Genomic DNA, 22,027 nt, shown 5'->3' on the forward strand with positions numbered 1-22,027 from the left:
AATAGAAGGGTGGAAAATATAATTTGGTATTATTTCCACTGGCAATAGTTAATGTTGTGGAGTAGCTGCACCAATTTGGAAATATTTTGTCAAAACATCTACTACCACTTTAAGTCAACCAGACATATAGCCCATCAGACATGACAACACAAAAAAACATTTGTAACTAACCAGAGAACACACAAAATCAAACTTCACACCTCTGAGAATGTTGAGCAAACTGAAGTCTCCAAAGTGGTATTTTATAAAGTTCTAATTCCCTCTCAAACATTTCTCCTGTCAAAACCACCAACAGAAGAGATTGATACACTGAGAATAGTTCAGCCTTAAAGATGACAAACAAGAATAAAAATGTAAAAAACTTTTATTAAAATAATTTGCGTTTGCATTGCACTTCTGCCAATAGACAGGAGCTAAACATGCATGTACACACACATTCCTGGTACCAGAATTCAGCAAGTCAGTTCCGCCGCCCCAAGAGAGTTGTATTAATACAAGACTCAAAACATTTAATTTAAAAAATAATCTGTGAGTTGGCCATGAACCCCAATCTTCTCTGGTTTAGACAACAGCGTAGTCCATGCTAAAGTGGATATACTCAGCAACCATGCATTAGTTCATTTTCTCAACCTCTCAATCAGTGGAACTGCCATCTTGGTTTGAACTCGTGGTCTCCCCTTTGAGATTCTTCCTTTGTCTGGACTCTTGATAAAAAAAAATTAAAAGAAAAATGCTGTTGGAATTCATGTCATTTTATCCTTCAACTAAACAGCCATTATTACTGCATTGCCACATCTGAACACATTCACCATCTTTTGTGAAGACCAAAGCATGTCAAAATTAGAGGGGTCAAAACTAGCATTAAAGAGTATTCATGGCCAATGTGTTAACCATCCCTCAGAATCACTATAGGGAATATTGAGGATTTATGCCTGTAATATAGAAACTCTACTGTGAACCACCACTGAAGAGAGAGAAAAGGATTAGCTTCAGCCACACCTTTTTAAGCATAATTTGCAGCCCAACCAACATTAACAAATAAACCATGGAAGGTCGTATCAATATGAGCAGAGAAGGAAACTCTGTGAAGTTGAGTTCTTAATGAAATTATTCGACACACTGCAACTCATTTGCTTGGGATGGTTTCAAACAGATCAAGTAGGCACTAACTCCATAAGGTGGATAGATTATTACATCACTCCAGAAATGCATAATGAGCCGTTACAGTTCAGTCTAGGAAAACTCCAGTATATATAGACTCTATGGCTAACCATATAGCCAAAGTAGATGTGATGGAAGAAAATGAGGATTTCAAAGAATACCAAAATGCATTCTGAACCTTCAACAAATAGTGCAGTACACCTAGAAGGCAAAAATTTTTTTAGAATATTATCGCTATAGGAACCCATGGAAATCTAGGGGAAAGGCCTTGCCTAGATTTAGAAGTGGGACTTCTCATATATGTATGTTTGTTTCAGCCTGATCTTTGGTCGCATGTCACCCAGATCTGAAGACAAACTGAATCCCTTTGTTCTATCCCAGGGGTAGGGAACCTGCGGCTCTCCAGATGTTCAGGAACTACAATTCCCATCAGCCTCTGTCAGCATGGCCAATTGGCCATGCTAGTAGGGGCTGATGGGAATTGTAGTTCCTGAACATCTGGAGAGCCGCAGGTTCCCTACCCCTGTTCTATCCTGATCCCTACAATCGCACAATAAAATGTCAAAATATCAGATACTCTACGTCTGCAGCAGTCCAGAAGAATCCATAGGGAAGTCCCGTTGACCTTCTGCACCCCTTCCAACATATTCCTTAATGTATGCCTCATTAACTGAGCACGTTTCAATTCCATGTGGACAAGCAGCCCAAGGCAAATGTGTGTGTTGGTCAAGTTCTGGTTTTCCAACACCTGCTTCCTTCTTCCTACACAGACCTCAACCACACTTCCACCAATTTGAATGGATGAGGCGATGAATTTTAAGAGATAGCAACTAATGGCTAAGGCAAGAACAAATATGGCTCTCCATGGAATACACAAGATTTCTGGGAGTTTCAGCAGATCAGACAATACAACAGAATGTTTAAGTGCTTAGGGTACCATGCCTCATGACGATGCAAGGTCAAGGAAAATAATATCAATTATAAATTAATTTATGAAATCAGCACAGACTCTTCAGCTCACATGATCCCAAAACAGGTTAATCCATAATTGCAGAACTGTATCTGCTGGACCACCTCACCTGATATATCCTTCAGAGAGTGCTAAGCTCAGCAAATAACCTTCTGGAGTTCTCTAGCCCAAAAACTGCCCAGCTGTCATGGACCAGGGCCAAAATTGCCGTGGCCCCAGCCTGCTGTTGCACAATGAGACCAGGATCCTCTGGGATCCATCACGGTTCAGCCAGGCCTATGGTTGAAGGCAGCAATGGCATTTCAACTCAGCTGGCCTCTGGTCCTTTCTTTTCTCCTTCCTTTGGTTGATAGATTATTAGGTCAGTGCTGATGTCCCAGCACTCAATGGGGTGTATATGGATGGGCGCTATAATACGGGATTTTATGTTGTTGATTTTTAATTAATAATTTACAGATGTTCACCACTTTGAAGCTGTCTCACAGGAAGGGTCTTTAACAAATCAAATAAATAAATCAGTGGGGAATTCTTGAAAAGTCAAGGAGTCAGCCACTTCAAATAGCAACACGCAAACCCAGCTAGGGGCTAATGCTATATGGAACCTTACAAGGCGTCAAGAGCTCTGCTATTGAAATGGACAAATGCAGGGCTGGAGAAACTCCATGAATCCACTTAATTATTACTATTATTATTTATTAAATTTATTATTTATTAAATTTATACCCCTTTATGCATGATCTCTAGGTGGCTACAACGTTAAAGATCCCCATACAGAAAATCATCTCTTAAAAACACTACAACATGTAAAAAGTTAGGTATGTAAACATTTCACTATCTTAATTTAGTTGTAATCCACCTTTCTCGCCGAGACTCAAGGTGGATTACACAATATGAAGTACAGTAATCAGTCCTTGACTGCCTTTTTGGAAAACATCTAATTTAGATTCACCCACTATCTCAGCATGTTGAGTTATTTTGTTGAACTGACAGAGTCACAGCTTGCATGCTATAATGCAAGCCATAAGCAAGAATTAAGTAATTCCGCTTAAGTGCGGAAGTTAAACTTCTTAATGAATGGCATGCTAGAAGAGCATCTACAGATAGTAGCCTTATGTTGTAAGCGATTTGGTCTCTATGTTTAGTAATTCTCCCTTCTGCTATGCCTCGAGCTTCCAGACATAGGTTTCAGGCTCCTCGTATCCATTTCAAATCCACCTGTACATATATTATAGGGGCTTTTAGAAGTTCTAGTATTATTTCAAAGCAGCCATTTCACTAACAGGAAAACATAAACCCAGTCAACAGTCACACACTAATTAAGTCCAGTCACAGGGCATCCAACAAAATTAAGCTCACTGATTGGTGGTTACCTTAGCTGGTCGAGAACAATGAGGAAAGGCTATGAAGTTCACTTGAGAGGCAACCTGACTATTTTTGAAGTTCTGTTTTGAAAGCTTTTTAGGCCATTCCAAAGACCAAGCAGCAATTTAAAAAAAAACAATCAACTGAATCTGAATTTATGTTGTTGCAGGTCTGTTACAGTATGACCTTTCTAAAACTCTGCTCTGATGAGTCCTCCCAGTCTTCTAAACCAACCAACCCCCCAATACACATAACCTCAAAAGCAAACAAACAAAACAGCTGTGCTTCATTCACCTTCTTACTTGAAGTACAGGACAATATCAGAAACCCATTCTGAAAACCTGACATGTGAAGTTTTAAGATTCCCACATAAATAAATTAAGCCTTGTGTACTTTAGGTAAAAAAATGAAAGGCAACAAGCACATTGGCAGTGAGTTCCCTGCCATGGAATCATCTAAAGCAGTGGTTCCCAACCTGGGGGACACATGCCCCCAATGGCACGGGCCAAAGCATTTTGGGGTATGTGGAAAAAAAGGACAGAACAGATTTGCTAATATCAGGGTAAAATTTTAGGGAACTGGGTTGCCAAGAGGTATGTGCGCAAAAAAGGATTGGGAACCACTGATCTAAAGGTATCCTACAAAAGGAAAATATGTAATGTATAATATATAATATCTTTAAAACAGAAATAGAGCTGGGCTCTTTTCAGAGACTTCGCTGTGGTTCAATTAGTCCAATTACAAACATCAGAGTGGTAAGCACTTCAGAGTCTCTCTTAGAGATCTTTGTTCCTTTTTAGTCATCCCCATGAGTCTTGCTCAGGTGAAGAACAGAGGCCCCCTCTTATTTTAAATACAAAATACACTTCCAGATGAGGGAAACCACTTCAGAAATATTTGGGTACTCAAGATTTTATACATTTGCCCCACATTTCAGGATTCAGTTTTTTCTCTCAAGAAGGAAGATCTTCAGCCAAGGTCGCTTCAACAATGGGCCACACCAAAGGTCTCCAATCTTTTTGAGACTGGGGGCACATCTGGAATTATGGGATGCTATGTGGAGTGAGACCCGAGCCCTGTTGGCCCTGATGCAATTCTGCAGGATCTGTAAGAGAGCTGCTCGACCAGATTGATGGTGGAGGCAGCTACTGTTATACCATCCAAATAGCCTCCCTCTCCTCCTCCCCTCTGGTGCTTACAGTCAAGGTCATGTGATATGCTATTTTAATGTTGACTGACTTTATTCACCATCTCGGGGTGTTAACTGGTTGTATATTTATGGTTTTAGGTTGACTGCATTTTGACATGTTGGAAGCCCCCCTGAGCCCGTAAGGCATATAAATGACTGCCACAGGAGGCAGAATCATGCACACACCCAGAGAAAGCGATGGGAAGAGGGGTAATTGAAACAATACACTGGGAAATAGAAGTGAACAACTGGGGTGGTAGTTGTTGTTAAAGCAGAGTTATTTTAATCTGCCCAGTCCATCCACTCTTCATTGGCCAATAGGAAGTCATATTGGGACAGAGCCCCACCCACTTTCTGAAAATGGTAGGCACCCAGAAAGGTGTTGGTGGGTTACTTGGGAGCCAGGCAACAAACTAGTGACCCCCGCAATACACAATTTACTGAAAGCAAAAGATGGGCTGCCTTTTAATTGAACTGAAAGAAAGTGCAGGTGACCAAATATTTCAGGAAGTAGCATATTCCGTTTCCCACAGTAGGCCACAATTCAAGCCCAGCTCTTTGATCCCTATTCGAAGGAACATGGCTCTAACCTGTAAGCAGTTGGCAAAATTCAAGAAATTTACAATTTTCTTTGAGGGACACTTAAGGTTCAATTCCTGTCACTGGTACTAATGCCATAGTAATTAATAATGGGTTATTATCCAAAATGCTGCTTTTAGGTTGATCGTATAAAATAGGGATTCCCAAAGTGGGCAGTACTGCCCCCTGGGGGCAGTGGAAACATCAAGGGAGGCAGTGAGGAATGTTGGGGTGGTGGCACAGAGATTCCTGGGCTGGGTGGCAAGAAAAAAAGTCTTGTCCTTCCATCCTTGCCGGGTGGTGATTGGTTAATTTTAAAGAAAAAGCAACAAAACTCTCCTCACTGCATAGCCCTGGTAGGGAGCTCACACGAGCCTGTGTGGGACAGGGCTGAGGGACAGAGTGACTGGGCAAAAGGCAGCTGCAGGGTTAGCTTGCTGTCTGCTGTTTTGCAAGGCAATTTTTTTGAAGGAAAAGAAGCAGCACTCTCCTCCCTATGTAGCCCTGGGGGGAGCCAAGGCAAAGAACCTCGTCACAGCTGCTTTGCAAGGCTAGTGTTTTTTTCAAGAAAAGCAACACTCTCCTCGCTGTTGTTTTCAATTTGCAGGATACCTACTACCAAGAAAGAGGTGTGTGTTTGTATATGGGGGGGGGGGGGGACGGGACGGGACGGGACACTAGGATTGTGGCTTGGGAGCCAAGGGAGCAGCAACCCCTAAAGCTTTGGGAACCACTGGTATAAAACATGGACACAAAGGAGAAGGCTATGAAACAAAGGAGTTTGCTTCTATACCCCACTTTTCTTTGCCATCAAGAGTCTCAAAGTGGCTTACAACTGCCTTCCCTTTCTTTCCCAACAGCAGGAACCTTGTAAGGTGGGAGGGGCTGGCAGAGTTCTGAGAGAACTGTGACAGACCCAAGGTCACCCAGCAAGCTTCATGCATATGAGTGGGGAAACAAACCTGGTTCACCAGATTAGTCTTAACCATTAGACCACACTGGCTCTCCAGAGCGCACATGGAAAGACCCAAGAAGAGATGTACAGAGACAGCTTTTGTGCTGGTCAGAAACAGGAAGATTCATCAGTTAGGAGAGCATCAGCAATAAAGTTACCTCCAGCAGGCCTCCAAAGAGGTGGCATGCACGTTTGCTAAATAAATAAATCAGATGTCTGTATTTTCAAACAGCTTTGTAGGAAACCCTGCATTTCTTCGAAGCTGGGGTCTTTTTAACAGCAGTTAACCACAGATTATTTCCAGCAGCAAGCTCACTAAAGCTAACCCTGCCAGGAGAGCAAGCATAGGGCATGTTAATGTAGGAAATTATGAGACCCCAAAGGCTTGGACTGTGTTCTGTGACATGTACCCTAGTGCATGTCCTAGAATTTACTAGTGCTCATAAGGATACCTCAGAAGATGCAATGTACAAATGGATGTTCTTAAGATAGGAAGTCTGCAGCCTATTGTTCTAGAAACAATATCCCTGGAACATGACATTTGTATTTCATAGCAACAAGAACTGGATAAAAGGTTCTGAGAGGGAACCGTATTAGATTGGCACAGCAAGAACAAAAAGGTTTCTTGTGGCAGCTTAATAAAAACCAAAAGATTTATTGCGACACAATAAATGTGTTACTTTAATTGTAGAAAGGTTCCTTCTTTTCTGAATCAAGGTCATGGTTCTGCATGACTGGGTCACATTCAAAAGGTCTTTACGATAAAAGATAAACACGTTCAAAAAAGAAAGCATTTTGCCCTGTCAATCATAGCCCCGGGGTTTGAACCTTTAACCTCTGCTGAGCAACTTTACTTCACTGAGGTCAATGGATTGTTCAAATAAACACATTTAAGACTACAGTAATATGCTAAATACCAAGATTGTGGAATATCTGAATTGTGCTGTGACCCGCCCAGAGCCCTTTGGGGGTGGGGCGGGATACAAATCCAAAGTAAATAAACAAAAGATTACCCTCATGACAAAAAAAAGTTATAGATTCTGGATGGGGATCTATAATGCATAGAGGGAAGGAAAGGTTTTTAATAAATACCTTGCCAAGCATGTAGAGTCATAAAGATGGAATGCTGCCATTAAGGATAGATACTATCAGCAGCTTCTATGCAAAAGCGACTGATTATTTAAAACCACTCAAAGGAGCCTAGCTTCGCCACGTCACAAAAACATGGGAATTGGGATAGCATGAAAACACTAGCCTCCTTCTTGGAGTGGTCTCTCAGTGTGGACAAATGGCAATAAGAGGCAAGTAGCTATCTCGCACAAGCGTTGTTTGTGCTCTGACACCATAAGTCAGATTTTTAAAAGAGTCAATTTTATTCTAACAAGCCACAGATGTCTGTGTATCAGCATACCTTCCGAAATTCTGAACCTGGTATACCCTAGAAAATATTATCTTTTTAAAATTATAAACCTGTGAGACCAGAGGAAATTATGAAGGCAACAAAACATGAACGTCATGTAAAAATGAACAGCGTGCCCACCTTTCTATTAACCACATTAGTTAGTCTTTTAAAATGACCGTTATATGCTTACATCTCTTGGTTACACAAAAGGTACAAGAAGCATTCTAGACTTTTAAAAAATCAATCTTGACTAGTATTCCATACTTTGAGAACTCCGAACTCCATATATCTTAAGAAACAGTGTATAGACACAGGGCTTGATCAATCCCATGCACCATACCTCCATGTCACCTAGAAATGTCATGATGATACCTAGTATTTTCAGCCATGAGCTCACTGCAGCGTGTCTCAGCAGAATTACCAAAGGCTGAATCCAACATGTTTTTCCAGCAGTGAAAAAAGGGAGATATCACCTTTAACTACCAAAACAGGTCTTTGCATCATGGGACCCATATGGGCAAAGGCATGTGGAATGGAACCTGTAATCAGGGGGATTTGGCCAAGATCAACAGAGATGGCTGGATTCAACCTAAAGATTATTTGTCATTTCACATCAGAATATTTTGTTGCATGACACAAATAAAGACCATCTTTGGATCCTAGTGAACCGGCCAATTACCGCCCAATTTCGATTCTTTCATTTCTGGGCAAGGAAACTGAGAGAATGGTGTTGGAGCAGCTACAGACTTTCCTGAATGACACATCGGCGCTGGATCCCTTCCAGTCCGGCTTCCGTGCTGGGCACGGGATGAAGACCGTGCTGGTCGCTGTCACAGACGAGCTCCGCTTACAGCTTGACTAAGGCGGGTCAGCGCTGTTGGTATTATTAGATCTTACTGCAGCATTTGACATGGTCAATCATGGTCTTTTGACCCACTGCCTCGCTGACATGGGACACAGCTTCATGCTGGTTGGCCTCGTGGTTGGGGACAGCAAGTGACATGAAGGGGCAGGACCTCCCAGCGGAGCCTTATCATATGTGGGGTGCCACAGAGAGCTCTCTTGTCCTGATGTTATTTAACATCTACATGCATTGCTCAACTGGTGTGGAGCTTTGGGCTGAGATGTCACCAGTATGTGGATGACGCTAAGCTCATTCTGTTGATGGAGGGCCAGCCAATCGCTGCCCCTGTGGCTCTCCAGTAGTTTGGAGACAGTAGCTGGTTGGTTGAGGCAGAGTAAATTGAAATTAAACCCAAGGAAGACAAAGGTTCTGTGGGTAGGTCGGGAGGGGGGCAACCAGTGGAGTTCCAGCTGCCAACATTGGACAGGGTGGCCCTCAAAGTGGCCGCCTCAGTCAAGGGCCTGGGGGTTCATCTGGAGCCATCCTTGTCAGTGGAGGCACAGGTGGCCCATACAGCGAGGATGGCATTTTTCCACCTTCACCAGGCTTGGCAGCTGGCTCCGTATTTCTCCATAACAACCTGGCCATGATGATCCATGCAACAGTCACCTCTAGACTGAACTATTGTAACTCTCTCTATGTTGGTCTTCCCTTGTCCCTGATTTGGTGTTTAAAACTGGTTCAGAATGCAGCGGCACAGCTCCTGTCTGGCGTTTCGCCACGGGAGCACATCATTCCAGTGCTCCGTGAGTTACATTGGCTGCCAGTGGAATTCCAAATCAGGCATATGGTGTTGGTTTTAACCTTTAAGGCCATTAGTGGGCTGTGACCCTCTTACCTTAGGGACCGGCTCTCCCACTATTGCCCCAAACATGTTCTCTGATCAACGGTGGCAAATCTACTGGCAACGCCTGGCCCCTCTGTGGTGCGACTGGCCTCGACTAAGACCAGGGCTTTTAATGGCTCTGGCCCCAGCCTGGTGGAAAACTCTACCTACTTCCATCAGGGACCTGAAAGAGTTCCGCAGGGCCTGTAAAACAGAGCTGTTCCGCCAGGCATTTAGTTGAGGTCATTGCATCAGTGGGCCTCACGCATAACATCAACCAGTCTCTTCTCAGGAAAGGGGGGGGGGGGGGAAGGGTTATGAGAAATGTTGCTGGCCGTGGGGTTTTAGTGGACTGTATTTTAATTCATTAATGTATCTTATTTTAACCTATTAAATGTAAGCCGCCTTGAGCCCTATTGGGGAGAGCGGCATGTAAGTTTAATAATCATGACAATTTATACAAGACCATAGTTTTATATTTTCAGTAGCGGTGCACAAATCCATTTCTTAACCAATTGTTCTCTGCACTGGGTCAATTATTCAACATGGTGTAATGGTTCAGAGTGGTAATTCTGATCTGGAGAACCTGGTATAATTCCCCATTCCTCCACATGAGCAGCAGACTCTAATCTGGTGAACTGGATTTATTTCCCTGTTCCTACACATGAAGCCTGCTGGGTGACCTTAGGCCAGTCACAGTTCTTTCTGAACTCTTTGAGACTCCTTACAGGACAAAAAAGCAAGGTATAAATCCAAACTCCTCTTCTTCCTCTTCTGTTCAATTAGATTACTTTTTAAAGTAACAATGGAATTATGTAAATTGGGGAAAAGATATGATAGAAGTTGGTTCTTAGTGGTTGACAGCTATGTTACCCATGTATTTATAAGCCAAACATTTAGTAACAGCTTTAATAAAATTATGAGAAACTGAAGGTTAGGAACTTTTGATGGCAGAAATAATTAGAAAATTTAATCATCAAAATGTGAAACGCTGGATCCTGGAATGGCTCTTAAGATTTAAAGAAAATTTATAGAGGCCGATATTAACACCTACTTCCTGTTCCATAAAACAGCAGGTTGGCTGATGATGCTAATTAATGTAGCCACTCAGTCCTGAGTAATTTTGGACCAACCTCTCATTATCAACAACTTTAGCATTCCTCTTAAGTAGGTAGTGAATTACAACCTAGATGTCAAATGAACACGTATCTGAACACTGTTTATACATTAGTAGAACCAAGCCACTTCTGGGTTGCAAATGGGAGAAATCACATGACTGAATGTTCTCTACACAAGAATGTCCAGGACATATGACACCAGCAAGCCAAGAAGAGTCCAGGCTGAGCCCTTCTCTCTAAAAGCAGGGCTGTGAATGCTGAGAACTTCAGAAGTATTCACACACAATTTTCCCAACTGCAACCTGAAGCAGTTTAATCCAAGTAAAGCTTTTGTGATTTAATTCTACTGAAAGTATCCTGAATTAATGACTAATTGCAAACATTTTGATTGAGCCTATACCATCTCTTACTTTCGGAGACTTGAAAGAACTGTAAAACATACCACTGTAGAAACACATGGCACATGCAAACATACTAAGGCAGCAACTTACCAGTGCTTCTGCCAGAAACAGCTTTCATACATTCAAGTCGTCAACGTTATCTGTAGGAAAAGTTTTAATATGCTATTCAGTGAGTCAACTTAAATACACCATCAGAAAAGCCATGTGTATGATCATTTACTCAAATGAGCTGACGTTTCTCAACAATCTTGATTTAGCTACATTCAAGATTGCAGTCTAAATATAACATCATTCTGTCACCTGTATTATGATCTGAATAGAATAGATTCAGAAAATCTAATACAAAATTCTCTGGTGCTATCAGTTTATAACAGAATGGACACTTTAATCTAGGATGTGTAACCTTATCTTCTGTAATAAATCCACTTGACTAAAAAAGACAGAATAAACCGAAATATCTTGAAGCAATTCTACTGACAAAACATTAAACTGCTACGGCAAAGTGCTCTAATGCTTCTTCCATTTGTAATCACCCCCTTCTTAAAAACTGTAGTACCTTGCTGTAATGGAAAGGGCAGCTGTAGATCAACTGATGTTTGTCATCAAATAGCTTGAGCCTCTAATTATTTAACCTAATTCCTAAATCAGGGTCCTAACAAGGTGCCCACCGGCATTTTCTTGCACACGCCAAGTGTTTTTAAGAAGCAGGCGAGTTCAAGTAGGTCTTTCACCGAACATCAAGGCTTCTAACTTGACAGTGCAGTTTTTATAAGCACTGATTTGGCAGCGGCAGCTCAAGGATCTTCACTGTATGTCTGAAAGCTATCATTTTGTGGCTGGCTCCTGCAGCAGCCATTTTGTGTCAGAATTCCAAAGGTGCCCACAGCCTCAAAATGGTTGGGGACTCTTGTCCTAAACTGCGTATCCATAAAAGCGCATCCCTGCCTGCCATCAATACAATAAACTTATCTTTCTACAGGCCAAGCATTTAATCTGAAATAGAACTGTAAATTAGGAACTTAATATCAAAACTTACTAATAATTTTAAGTATTTAGGTCCTAGCCTTTTTTTTTTTTTGTTATTCCTTTCAGACAGCATAATCTCTTAATATTATTTTAGACACATAGGACTCATAGTAGCTACACTCAACCAATGCCATACATACTACATTTTTGTTAAAAACTCAGTTTCCTTTCCTGCAGACAAATCTTAAAGAAAAGAGTATCTCAGCACGTCTAGTACGTCCAGATTCTGTATGTCACTGTACTGCAGCTGAAGTAGAATTCAGCAGCATGCCAAAATCAACATTGGCCCTGCTAAACCGGTGGGGTCAAGTTGCAAGCTAAAATCAACCATGATTCACACCTGTTCCAGAGTACAATGTCCTTGAAGGAAGTTCAGGAACAAATTTTCATGGGACTCACAGTTAAGAACACAGAACTACAACTTTACTAGCTACATTAAAGTGACCCCATTTAGATCTCAAAAAAGTTCACTCTTTAAGACTGAACTGGTAGATGAAAAGAGAGCAACAGAATAAGTGAACACGTTTTTGTTTGATATTTGTAACCTCACCCTTAATTACAATAGATACATACATGAGGAAGCAGAGCATTCCCAAAAATTAGGTTACAGGCATAGTTTTTGCTATTACTGTTTCGGAAAAGTTAGTATTACTACTAATACAGGGTTCTGAAACCAAATAGCTAGATTAATGAAAGCATGTTATCCACAAATAAATGTTTTTTGTGTTTTATAAATAAAATACACTTAATTTCATAAACTAATCATTTGCTCCTTAACAAAATTACTGGATGATATTTAATTGCTGAATTACACATTAGAACTTTACACGATGGCCAGGCTCCTAAACTCAGGTGTTTTTCAAGGGATGGTCACATGCTGTAGGGATCCAGAATCCTACAGTGATCTGCAATCGTAAAGGAATTTGTTCAAGCACTAAAGTTTCTGCAATTTCTTTGAATCCAGCAGAGATCCAATCCATTCAGTCCTGTGCAATATTTATTTTTCACGCTTTAGCAGTGCATTTTCCTACGATTTACTACAGCATTCACTATGTAGAGTTGCAGGAAAGGCAAGCCACATTTTAAAAATAAAAACGATTTGATTTTAGAACCAGGAAAAACACACGCAATTCCCATGTGTCATACTCTGTTTCCCATGTAATCATACTGTGCCACTATTGTGATCTTAAAATGATGCATTCAAAAGTCTTCAGTTACAGTGGATGTGTAGCCATTAATTGTCAATGGTATTCGTTCCATATCATGCTACCGTGTTTCCCCGAAAATAAGACAGTGTCTTATATTAATTTTTGCTCCCAAAGATGCACTATGTCTTATTTTTAGGGGATGTTTTATTTTTCCACTCCACAGTTGCATGCTCTGGTATTCTGTTCGACGGGCATGCTTCCAAACAAAAACTTTGCTAAGTCTTACTTTCGGGGGATGCTTTATATTTAGCACTTCAGCAAAACCTCTACTGTGTCTTATTTTCAGGGGATGTCTTATTTTCGGGGAAACAGGGTATAATCTAAAACTAATAAGGAAGTAATACTAACGCTGCAATCCTAGGCAGTTTTATACCCCTTCTAAAGCCACTAGTCGTAACAAGGTGTAATTCAAGAGTGTAACTTGAAGATTTAATTCCAAGCAAATAACTTAAAACTCTGTTCCATCATATACTTGGTTAAACTAGTTCCAAAAAGCAACTTAGATGGGTATAAATTCTGCCTCCACTTCATTAAATAGTATCTTTCATTAACTTCAAATATTTAACAAGTTAACATACTGTCAAATCATTTACTTCACAATGCTGAAAGTTAGAGAAATTCTGTCAAGCATTTACCATGATGTAAAAGATGGGATGTACATTGACTAAATTTCTGATATAGGCAAAGAGCAAATGAACTTCAGTTACATTAAGAGGTCAAGCGTTTTAAAACCAGGTGCTGGTAAATTCTAACTCACTACAGGCAAAGTTACTTCTGTGCAAAGTTACTTCTGCTTTTTTGTATTCTGTTCAACTGCTGAAGGTTTTCGCAAAGTTGCTAAATTGGAAAGGGAGGTTTGCTGCCTTTGAATCTGTTTACGACGTGGAGTCCAAATTTAATGGGAAGCACGCCCATTTTGTTTAAAATACTCTTACTGTGTCACTACTGTGTTCTTAAGATGATACATTCAAAAATCATTAGTCTTGAATGAGGAAAAACAAGAACAAAGTCAAGGCAGCAAAGGGGAGCAATCAGAATGATCTTCAAGTGTGTAAACTGATAATGCAGATAGAGAAAAATCTCTGGAGATGACCACCTGAGATCTGGGATAGCACAATACTTTCGAATACGAGGTATAAACTGTGATTCTATGTAACAGCGCTGAGATGGCATGGAGGTCGCTCAGCTTCAGCCTCCCATATTCACCCTTCGTTAAAGCCCTGGAGTATAGAGAATTGAGCTAAAAGTCAGGCTGGGAATAAATGCTGAACAATAAACATCGCTTTTTTTGTTCATCAAGTGTTACTTCTAATGCTAAATGAATACTGGTGTACCCTTACTGGAATCATTTAAATCAAGGGGTTAGCAAAGTGTTCAGATTAATGCACCAGAAATAGGACCTCTGATTATAAACGGAAACCAAGATTCTATTAAAAGCTTATAACCCGTGAGGAAGAAGTCTATGCAGCACCTGCATTATCCAAGGAGTCAAACAAAAGTAAAGCATACCTGACAGTTCATAGGATACTGTATTTCCTCCTGTAGGTCCACATGAAATGCCCAATTAGCAGAACCCGAGGCAATCTTTAAAAAGAAAACACAGGTTTGTTTCAGAAAGGTATTACTTGAAAAGTAGAATCACAATTCAGTTAAGTGCCAGTTACATTCTGAAGAATACCTAAATGTAAGGAATTTGAGCTTTAGTAGCAAAAGACCTGCTGTTTACAAAGGAGTAGACAAGCGCCTAGCCCTCGGATCACTGCGTACGTTAAGAACGAAGCAACTTTCTAAGTTAACTTGCATACTGAAGTCTGCCCAGCCCCTTATTTCCCAGCAAAAGATTTATTTTTATCACCAACACAAGGAATATGCATTTTAGGTTTACATCACAATTCTGAAGTTTTATTTGGAAGTCATTCTCGCTTTCTTTAGGCTCTTCTTAAGGAATTACGTTCAAAATAGCTGCCTGAGACTGTGACCCACCCCACGTCCACTGGAGTCAATGGGCTCAGAGAGGCATAACTCTGCTGAACATTCCACTGCAAGCCGCAATGCAGAAAAATTCTCTTATTAAATCAACATTTTGTTTCAAAAATATATTCATAAAAAGATATTAGTTTTCTTAAAATGATCTAAATATATGCTGTTTTAATTCAGTTAGAAATAAACTAACTTGCCAAAAATCAGTTTGAAAAGGAGACTGAGTTTCTCTTAGTTGGGAAAACTTAGTAAAATGGAGCCACAATCAAACACCACACTAACACAGATTTGAAATTGTTCTCACCTATTGAATACAGATTCTATAGTTCCTCAAAGTCATCGGTAATCGCAGGCATGAACATTCAGTGAATACCTAAAGAAAGAAAATTAGTTTAGATAATTCCCAACAGACTTTAGCCCAGTTCATGATCCCATCTGTTTTAAGAATTCAGATACCTTCATTGGCATACAAGTTTTAAAAATAAATTTTACACACTCAAAATATTTAAAGATACATTTTTTTAACTACCTACTTCTAAAGCAGTATTTTCTGCAAGGCGAGTTTTGGTTTCAGCTGATTTACAATGTCTAACGATTTTGAAAAACAAATACGTCAATGTGCTAAAAATAATACGAGATAGTTCTATGCTAGAACTTTTTCCAAGTGTCACTCAAGGTGCAAGACAACATAAAGGTTAAATCACAGAAAGAAAATGAAAAATTTAGAACTTAGACTAATTAATTAGATCAAGCTACTGGATAAATATGACTAGGTCTTCCACTCAAAAATGCCAATTAAAGACGTACCTTCCAAAGTCCGGGCATCTGAAAATTAGTCAAAATGTGAAATTGCTGACTTCAACAAACCAAGGGAAAAGCAAGTATCAAAGATCCCATCTCTTCTTACAAAATCAAGGAATTTTAAAGAAGTATGAATACCAAATTTATGACATGATGAATATGCCAAATGCAAACATATGAAAGTCTTCCAGTAATACATAAAAATACTGGTTATTTTAACCATTTTTTAAGTCAGCGCAGCCCAATTTTTTAAACTGCATTTTCTTTCACCATGGATTCCTATTCTAATACCGAAGAAAGTTCAATTGAGTAACTAGAACACACAAAATATATGTGCAACTAAAAAAGTTTATAATATACAATTAATCTGCAGTATTACATCACTTTATTCCGCGTTCAGGTTAAAATGTACTCAAGAAACCATCTTTAGAGATGCATTTTTTTTAAAAAAAATTATCATTGTAAGGTATTTTTTTTCCTGCATTCTTCCCTAAGACTGGTTCAGAAAGAGTTAAAAGCCAACACCCCATATACAAAAAAACAAGTTTTTATATGCGAGAGAGACAGATGGCGTCTTTTGTTCTTACAAAAAGTAGACTGGTTTCAGCTGCAAAGGAAAACCATCACCACTTTGATAGACATATCAAAAATTGGCGTGTCTTTCCTTTCTTTGTGAAATATTTTACGGGGGCTGCTGTCTGAATTTGCTGCAGATCCCTACCTTGTCTTTTCCCCACACAAAAACACTGCATTGAAATAAAAAAAGAAAAAACCATCCTCCAAGATGCCAACTATTCAGAATCAAATGAAATACTACGTTGATAGAAAAACCCCACTCAAATGTTTTGGGTCCCCATTAGGGGAGAAGGATCCTCAATAAAAGGGGTGTCACACTCCCCCCTACAAATGCTGCAAAAGATTGGGGGGGGGGGCACTCTGAGATTTCAATGGCGACAAGGGCTTGACATTCATCTCCTTTAATGCTACAGTCACCTCCTACACCAAGGGTCCTTGCTTAGCACCCTCGATCCATATGTATTGGGGAACTCTTATTTTTTTGGGAGGGGGGGCAGAGTTTTAACATCTCCTTTCAATCTGCCAAACCGCGGGGAGTGGGGAATCCACCCTTCTGCCACTTTCAATCTCAAATTTTGCCACCCTCCTCAACAAAACTTATTCAGAAGCCCTCTAACCACACCTAAGTTTTTAAGAAAAACTAAAAGTCCCCCCCTTCCAATGAAACAGGGACCCTGCAATTTTCCTCCCTCACCTCCCACTCAAATCCAGTTCCCTTTTTGGCACAACCCCCCCCCCATCCGGATTAGGAAACCACCCAATTTTTTTGGGGGGGGGATAGAATTGTCTGGGGGGGATAATTTGTCTTTTTTGGGGGGGATAAAACTGCTTCCCTTTTTCCCTAACAAAAAAGACAGAGAGAATCTTCTTTTGTCCACCTCGCAGGTCAGACTCTCCCTCTCCAGCCCCACCCCCACCCAAAACACCCTGAAACATCGACGGGGAGCCCCCATTTGAACCAAGCCCCCCTCCAAAAAAAAGCAAAAGGGGGTAGTTTGGTTTAAAAAAGAGGGATCTCTAGGTTGGCTTCCCCCCCACCCCCTTCCCGTCCCCTCTCCCTCCCCATGCGGCTACAAGGACATCTTGTTTTCCTCTTCAAGGACAAAGAGACAATGGCGGGGAATGGGGGGGGGGGAAGAGAAGAGCAAACCCGGAGGGCGAAAGGGATGAGGGATACTCACCATCCTCGACCGAAAACCAAACGGGGGAGCCGGGGGGCGGCCTGGGAAGGCGCAGGGCGGCGGGGACGGAGCCCGGCCACCCCGGGCGGGCTCATTCGTCCTCCCCGCGGCTCTTTCTGACGGGAATAAGAGACCCCCCCACACAGAAGGCCGGGCCGAAGCCCCCCCCGAGCGGGCGAACGCCTCAGGCCGGGGTAGCCCCTCTGAGGGCCGGCGGGCGCCGCGTTCACGGAGGAGCGGCGGGCTGCAGCTGCTGCCCGCCCGGCCATCTTGCGCGGTGTGTGCGCGTGAGGGGAAGGGAAACCTCTGCCCGTCTCCGCCGCCTCTCCGCGAAGCCTTTCCCTCCTCCCCTCCCCCACCAGCGCCCCTACCCAGAAGCACAAAATGGCGGCCGGGAGGGAAGGAGGGCGGGGCTAGCGCGCTCGCTCGCTCGCGCCCAAACTTTCCTCTACACATGCGCGTAGGGCTCTCCCCCATTGGCTCCTTCCTCCCCTCGGCCCCACTGGCCGCTCTGTCCGGCGGCGGCGCGTCGCTATTGGCTCGTTGCCTTTTCGCAGCATTTAATACATCCCCTCCCCCGCGCGCGTTCTTGTCCGTGCGCCCAACGGTCGTTGCTGTGAAGCGCGAGCCGCGGCTGGCTCGCCTTCTGATTGGCTGCGCCGTCTCGCGCTCCCCCCCTCCCCCGCTCCGATGACGAAAGGCTCTCTCGCGCAGCAGTCCCGTTGTCCTCCTCGCTCCCCGGAGTGGGTGTGGGAGGGAGGGAAACTGGCTCTTCTGATTGGTCGGAAGAGCGTGCGGAGCTCGCTGAGCGGGATGAGAAATTCATCCCCTCTTCTGATGTGTGTCAGTCCACGTTTGGCATAACCCACAATACTGTTAGCAGAACTAATGACTCAACTAGTCGTGCCTCCATAGTTGATCACATCAAACATGTCCTTTAAAAAAATGCCACTTATACCCAGGCCTGACTCAGGACATATTGTTCCCTCACACCTACCATTGACTGCCCCTCATCTTGGGGATGGCTACACCGGCAAAAGTACCACAAGAACACCCTCACCACTGAAAGTACCACAAAAAATACCTTCACTGCCAAAAGTACCACAGGAACACCCTCAACACTGAAAGTAACACAAAAAATACCTTCACTGCCAAAAGTACCACAGGAACCACCACCACCACCAAAAGTACCACAGAAATACCTTCACCGCCAAAAAGTACCACAGGAACACCACCACCACCAAAAGTACCACAGAAATACCTTCACCGCCAAAAAGTACCACAGGAACACCAACACCACCAAAAGTACCACAGAAATACCTTCACCGCCAAAAAGTACCACAGGAACACCACCACCACCAAAAGTACCACAGAAATACCTTCACCGCCAAAAGTACCACAGGAACACCACCACCACCAAAAGTACCACAGAAATACCTTCACCGCCAAAAAGTACCACAGGAACACCACCACCACCAAAAGTACCACAGAAATACCTTCACCGCCAAAAGTACCACAGGAACACCAACACCACCAAAAGTACCACAGAAATACCTTCACCGCCAAAAAGTACCACAGGAACACCAACACCACCAACAATCACATTAGAAATACCCTTTCACCGCCAGCACACAGGAACACCACCACCACCAAAAAAAGGTACCGCGATGAAATGCCTCTCACCCCGCCAAAAGTACCACAGGAACACCAACACCACCAAAAGTACCGCAGAAATACCTTCACTGCCAAAAAGTACCACAGGAACACCACCACCACCAAAAGTACCACAGAAATACCTTCACTGCCAAAAGTACCACAGGAACACCACCACCAAAAGTACCACAGAAATACCTTCACTGCCAAAAGTTCCACAGGAACATCACCACCACCAAAAGTACCACAGAAATACCTTCACCGCCAAAAGTACCACAGGACCACCACCACCACCAAAAGTACCACAGAAATACCTTCACTGCCATAGCCCACTGTTTTTGACTATTGTTCTTTGCATCAGTCACCACACAATGAGCAGTGCTTCCATAGTTCGCTGCATCAAGCATGCGACATCTTGTTTTACACTATTGTTGATTACCCACATCTTGGTGATGGATACATCACCAACAATATCACCCAGAAACTTCGCCGTCACAGTCCACTGTTTTTGACAATTGTTTTTCCCATAAGTCACTACACAACGAGCAGTGTGTCCCCAGTTATAGAACCATAAAATCATAGAGTTGGAAGAGACCACAAGGTCCATCAAGTCCAACCGGCTGCCATGCAGGAACAGGTACACACAGTCAAAGCACTCCCAACTACATCAAGCATGTGGCATCCTGTTTTTCACACCTACTACTACCTACCTCTCATCTTGGTCATGGCAACACCACCAAAAGCACCACAGAGACACCTTCACCTCATAGTCTATTGTTTTTGACAATTGTTCTTCCCATGTCACCACACAACAAGTGTGGTGCCTCCACAGTTCATTATGTCATGCCATCTTGTTCCTTCAGATCTACCCCTCACCTTGGTGGTGGCTAAATCACCAAAAGTATCACAGAGAAACCTTCACCACCATAGACTTCTATTTTTGACCATTGTTCTTTCCATAAGTCACCATACAATGGGCAATGCCTCCACAGTTCACTAAATCAAGCATGCGGCATCTTGTTTTCTCACATTTTGGTTGTGGCTGCACTACCAAAACTACCTTCACTGCCATAGCCTACTGTTTTTGGCAGCTGTTCTTTGCATATGTCACTACACAACAAGCAGTGTTTCCATGGTTCACTATGTCAAGCTTGTGCCATCTTGTTCTCTCACACCTACAGCAGATTATTCCCATCTTTGTGGTGGCTGTGCCACCCAAAGTACCACAGAAACACCCTTGCCTTCATAAAAATAAAGGTAGTCCCCCATGCAATCACCAAGTAATTTCTGACTCAAGGGGTAATTTCACATCACATTTACTAGCCTACTGTTTTTAGAAAATTGTTTTTCACAGAAGTCACAATATGACCAATGATTTCTCCACATCCAGTTCCACTCTCCATTGTCCATCCATCCCCCAACTATGGCCACAAAGGTGGTGTGCTGCTCTCAGTGGACTGTCTCTTTTCAGAAAAAGAAACCCTTCAATCTTCATAATCTACAGCTTTAAATATCAGCTATTCTTCTGTCAGAAGTCACCGAAAAAACAATTACTCCTCCATATTTCATCATATGCATAGACTCAACAGTGGCCACAAATATGGAACACAAGCAAAGCCATCTTCTCTGTGGCAAAAGAAGTGTCACTTAAACTCTGTACCTATGATTTTAGACATCAACTGTTCTTCACAGAAGTCAGCACATAACTAGTGACTCCTCTGCATTTCCCTACAATAAGTGTGTGGCATCTTGATCGGCCACATGGAATCCTTCTTGTCCCACTTCAATGGCCCCAAATGGGGCCCATCTTCCTCAGCAGAACAGCCATCTTGTCTGTCACAAAAATGCCACATAAACCTCTTTCCTCAAACATCTGCCTAAACTAATGTCACAAATCCACAAATGTGTCCTAGCCATATAGGCATGACCAGAGCATAATGGTTTGGGCTTGCAGAAACGCTGGCAAGATGCAAAAGAAAAGAAAAAGCAAGATATCTTGCAGATGCATGACACACCATAAAACATGCCTATGACTGAATGTTGTGGTATCACATAGAAATACATAAAAATTCAGGAACCCTGGCAAAATGTACAGAAATGTTCCATTCTTCTAAGGCAGTGATGGCGAACCTTTTCGAGACCGAGTGCCTAAATTGCAACCCAAAACCCATTTATTTATCACGAAGTGCCAACATGGCAATGTAACCTGAATACTGAGGTTTTAGTTTAGAAAAAACAGTTGGCTCCGAGGCGTGCGTTACTCAGTAGTAAGCTTGGTGGCTTTGCTTTGAAGCAACCGTGCAACATTTTCAACGGGTGAATCACGACCCTAGGAGGGTTTACTCAGAAGCAAGCCCCATTGCCAGCAACCGAGCTTACTCCCAGATAAAGGATTGCGCTTTAGTTCTTCGCATGAAAATCAGTGGGGTTTAACAGCGCTTAATAGGGTTACCTACACTGCTTCCCCAAAATTAGGTCTTAGGTTTAATGCTAATCGAGCCCAGCTCAGGCTTGCTGAGCCCAGCGGCCCAGGCCAGCCTAGATGTGTGGGAGGGGGGAGACTCTGTGCGTGCCCACAGAGAGGGCTCCGAGTGCCACCTCTGGCACCCGTGCCATAGGTTCGCCACCACTGTTCTAAGGTATATGGTATCACTTACTACTACCGAGCAATGTAACCCACACAGCATGCAAGATTCCCAAAAATAACAACTAATGTTGGTAACCAAAGGTAGAAT

General features: G+C 42.4%; 1 long non-coding RNA gene across 1 annotated transcript; it reads right to left on the minus strand.

Annotated features, from left to right (window-relative positions):
* Positions 1-346: 346 nt before the first annotated feature.
* On the minus strand, positions 347-18,018 carry LOC125424613. Its single transcript, XR_007243259.1, has 5 exons — positions 17,640-18,018; positions 15,386-15,454; positions 14,611-14,685; positions 10,958-11,007; positions 347-704 (listed from the first exon to the last, which is right to left on the minus strand). It is a non-coding gene; the product is annotated as an uncharacterized LOC125424613 (long non-coding RNA).
* Between the last annotated feature and the right edge of the window lie 4,009 nt (positions 18,019-22,027).

This window comes from Sphaerodactylus townsendi, linkage group LG17 (assembly GCF_021028975.2).
Source record: "Sphaerodactylus townsendi isolate TG3544 linkage group LG17, MPM_Stown_v2.3, whole genome shotgun sequence".
Classification (NCBI taxonomy): domain Eukaryota; kingdom Metazoa; phylum Chordata; class Lepidosauria; order Squamata; family Sphaerodactylidae; genus Sphaerodactylus; species Sphaerodactylus townsendi.